Source organism: Dendropsophus ebraccatus, chromosome 1 (genome assembly GCF_027789765.1).
Source record: "Dendropsophus ebraccatus isolate aDenEbr1 chromosome 1, aDenEbr1.pat, whole genome shotgun sequence".
Classification (NCBI taxonomy): domain Eukaryota; kingdom Metazoa; phylum Chordata; class Amphibia; order Anura; family Hylidae; genus Dendropsophus; species Dendropsophus ebraccatus.
Window position 1 is genome coordinate 116,722,897 of NC_091454.1, and position 4,791 is coordinate 116,727,687.

A 4,791-nucleotide genomic window follows, 5' to 3' on the forward strand; every position below is an offset into this window, starting at 1 on the left:
AGCTCTGTCTTTATTCCAGACTCAAATTACAGTCTTCTCAGTCCTTGAGAAAAGTGGAAGTGTAAATCAAAAGTAAGCTATACTTACTTGTATCCAGGTTCAGTCCAAAAGTCATATAGAAAAAGGGACCGGCACTACTCAATAAAAAAGCTTAGCCGGATCAATCAGTGAAAAACGGGGTACTCACTCTCACTTGACAGGTAAACACAATCCAGTAAACGTAGAAAAGAAGAAAATCGGAGGGTACTCACCGTTCAAAAATCTTTTATTCTTGTGTGTATCACATTAATACAAACGCCGTATAGATGGCGGGGGCGCCTCGTGCAAGATGATCTAATGAGTGACAGCTGTTTCGCAACTACTGTGCTTCTACTGACTCCACGTCAGGGCTCACGTGACACCACTAAATAGTGCCGCTGTGGCACGCATGCGCTGTACTGAGAAAAAGTGTTAGTGAGTTAAAAAACTTTAAAAACAAATCATCATTATATAATGTTACTTTCTGATCTTTAGAGGAACATTTTCAGGTCTATTTTGTCATTCATGCCTAAAGCCCCTTGTGCATTAGTGGCGAAAATAATTGTCGCTTCCTCCTGCAAAAGAACCTTATTATTATTTCTGCCACAGGCCAGATGGATGCGTTTAAGTCCTGTAAAACGTAGGACTTTAGTATCTCCCCCATGCTTTATCAGTCTAGGTGCTCCTTTGCCTGTTCTGACCGAGCAAATGTGTTAACTAAATTTCACATTCATGGGGCGTATAGTCTTTCCAATGTAGTAGAGCCCACATTCGCATAGGATGGCATATACTATATATTTGGTGCGGCAGCAGATCGTATCGTACTGTAATAATAAGGTTCTTTTGCGAGAGGAAGCAAGAATTATTTTGGCCACTAATGCACAAGGGGCTTTAGGCATGAATGACAAAATAGACCTGAAAATGTTCCTCTAAAGATTAGAAAGTAACATTGTATATGATGATTTGTTTTTAAAGTTTTTTAACTCACTAACACTTTTTCTCAGTACAGCGCATGCGTGCCACAGCGGCACTATTTAGTGGTGTCAAGTGAGCGTTGACGTAGAGTCAGTAGAAGCACAGTAGTTGCGAAACAGCTGTCACTCATTAGATCGTCTTGCACAAGGCGCCCCCGCCATCTATACGGCATCAGTATCAATGTGATACACACAAGAATGAAAGATTCATTCGATTTTTTTCTTTTCTACATTTACTGGATTGTTTCCAGGTTCAGTCTCCTGAAGGCAGCTTTGTAGTCTTGTGCTGGTTGATGATATTGATAATGAATGTAAATTGCAAATTTGCTTTATATCACATCTACGATTGATTTAGCGTTAAAAGTTATAACAACAGTGACACTTTAAGGCTATGTTCACACAAAGTGCTTAGCAACGGCAGCTGTTATACTGGCTGAACATCGACAGGTATTTGCATGTTCCTGCAGCCCCCCTATTTCCATATGGGCCATTAAGGGTGTGTACGAAAATTAATTACTAATTAGTTGACATGATCTTTTGTTTTTGCACGGCCGCACCAAACATGGCCCATTGTCGGTGCGGCATGTGCATGGAACTGGCAGCGAGTTCAATGCAATGCCGCCCAGGCTTTTCACTGAAAACAGATAAAAAAAATACTACATTGTGTAAACATAGCCTACATTTGAGGGCGTCATTATTTGGAGCATTGAAATAAAGTTTATCTATTGGTATCTGTAATAATCAGAACCCAAGAGGGCTGTACAGTGAAAATTTGTCCAACTTTGCTTCTTAACATATTAAAAATAGTAGGATAATAGGATAGCAGGTCTTTATTTTGGGAAATGTATAGGTTTAAGAAGTAGACAGTTCACTTACCATGGCATAGTAAGAAGATATATATTCAAGTATAAATTTTATTTTCAGACATAATGCACTGGATTTAATTCTACATGAGTCAAGGACATCTTGTCTCTGGCAGGATAAGTGTTCAATCCTCTTTTATTTCCCTGGAATGTAGACATATTTCGAGCCACTTAAGGCTTAATGCTGAATATTTTAACATGCTTCTAAAGACATTACCTTGCATAATACATTTCATCATAAATGAGGTAACATTATGGTGAATATAGGTAAAAGAAAGAAATATATAGAATGTCAATAATATAGCAGAACATATATAGGTAGCTATAAGTGGAATTCCATGTATTTCATTGTACTGTTTTATTCTATATATAATTTCCCAGTGGTAATTATTACACAGACTTATATAGGCAAATGCATGTAAATTGATCTAATTTTTCTTGACAGTAACCAAGCATTCTCATTTAACCCCTTAGTGGCCGCCAATATGCCTTTATGCCTTTTTACAACAGCTACTAATGTTTTTTTATGTATCAGCAATGAGGATATTGCTGACGAAGGTACACTAGTGGAACTAGTGCAAAGTAAACAATATTATGTTAAAGAAAATAACATTTACTTAAATAAATAAATAAATAAATAATTACTTATAATTACTTACTAAATAATAAAATTATGCATATTAACCATACAAGATAAACTGTTACATAAAACAAAAAAATTCCAAAAGATTTTTTTTTTTTTACAGAAATAGTAAAAAATTAACTGTATACACTGTATACGTTTAGTATCTATGTAATCATACTGAACAGCAGAAGAAAGTTAAAGGAGAAGTTAGGCGAAAAGTTTTATTAAAGTATTTGTCAGGAGAATTTTCTTTGTCTATCAACCACGGGACACGGATGATCTGAATTGAGGATAAGGTTTATTACTTGTTAACAACAGCACCCAGCTTCCACAAAGTGCTTCCACCAAGTGCAAAAAAGTACAACGTCTCTTTGCCTTATATACAGGAAATTTGCGGTTAAGACCGAAGTTTCAGTGGAAAACAGAATTGAACTAGAGGTACAGGGTGTTAAGCTTCCTGTCTAGAGGTGCAAAGAGCGGTCAACCAGGCGTTTTAGCTTTATTTCCACACGTCTGCACCTTTCACAATCTAACTTCTCTAAACATCTTTAAAGTTCAACACTTAACCCATTATATACCTCTTCAGTACACAGTATATATGTCAATTATGTATATTGCCTCTATAAACTTCTCAATACTTAGGATTGGGCGCAATCACTTAAGTTTCATTAGCGCATAACTATTCTATGAATATATTTTAGTATGATTAACCTATCAAATATACTGGAGATAAGTTAAATGAGTACAGATATAGAATTTTTCTAACAGTATTGTTTTGCCCCCCAAAAGTTATACAAATCCCCAATATACACTTATTACGGGAAATGCTTATAAAGTGCTTTTTTCCTGCACTTACTACTGCATCAAGGCTTCACCTCCTGGATAACATGGTGATGTCACGACCCGACTCCCAGAGCTGTGCAGGCTGTGGCTGCTGGAGAGGATGATGACAGCTCTGGGAGTCGGGTTGTGACATCACCATGTTATCCAGGAAATGAAGCCTTAATGCAGTAATAAGTGCAGGGAAAAAAGCACTTTATAAGCATTTCTCGTAATAAGTGTAAACTGGGGATTTGTATAACTTTTGTGGGGCAATACAATACTTTAATAAAAATTTTTCACCGGACTTCTCCTTTAACATGTCATGTTATTTAAGGTACAAAGTGAGTGACATAAAATTTAAACCTGAAAAACTAAAAAAATAAAATAAAATTTGCTACAACTGGCCAAAAAATAATTTACTGTGGATTACTCTATAAATTATATTCGCCTACAAAGACAAGAAGGAACCAATTCATACAGAGGATGAGATCAATAATAACTAGGTTGTGAGTTACTTTGGCATCAATTGCACATATCAGCAAGAGAAAAACAAGTTATAGATTAGGGTAACAAAATGGGAATACAGTACTATTATTTTATAAAGTGCCCTCTTAAATCAACACAAGCATCACATGTACCCAGTGCCGCTTTAACCAGAGGGCCCATAGTGCACGTGCACCGGGCCCACTGGTCAAAGGGGCCCACCCTGAGCAGGGCCGGCCTTTGCTCTGTTCGACCATTGAGGTCGCACAGGGCTCCGGCCACCAGCCTGCCAGGGGGGCGCCATCGGGATAAGTAAGTTACCCATCCATGGCGCCCCCTCCAGGGCCCCCCCACCTGCTGCTGTGCTCTGTACTGTAGCTATGAGCGCTCGTAACGAGCCATTGGCTCCCTCCCTGTCAGTCATCCTGGTGACCGCAGGCAGTGCTTTACCTGCGGTCACAAGAGGCCGCTCTTCCGTAGTGGTATCGGCGCTGAGTGATGTCACTCAGCGCCGACACTGCGAGAGGGGAGAGCGGCCTCTTGTGACCGCAGGCAAAGCACTGCCTGCGGCCACCAGGATGAAGTGATGAGAAGAGGAGCGCGCGGACCCAGGTGAGTATAAAGTGTTTATTTTTTTTATTTGCTATATGGGAGGGGGGAGCACAAAGGGGGGCTATATAACGGGGGGCAGCACACAGCGGGGGTCTATACTACTAGTGGTGCCTCAGGAGGGGCCTATATACTACTGGGGGGGAGGCACACAGGGGGTATATATAACTGGGGGGGCACACAGGGGGTATATATAACTGGGGGGGAGCGCACAGGGGGGTATATATACTACTGGGGGTGCATAGGGAGTATATATAACTTGGGGAGTGCACAGGGGGGCTATATACTACTGGGGGGTGCACAGTGGGGTATATATAACAGGGGGAGTGTACAGGGGGATATATATAACTGCGGGAGCGCACAGGGGGATCTATATAACTGGGGGAGCGCACAGGGG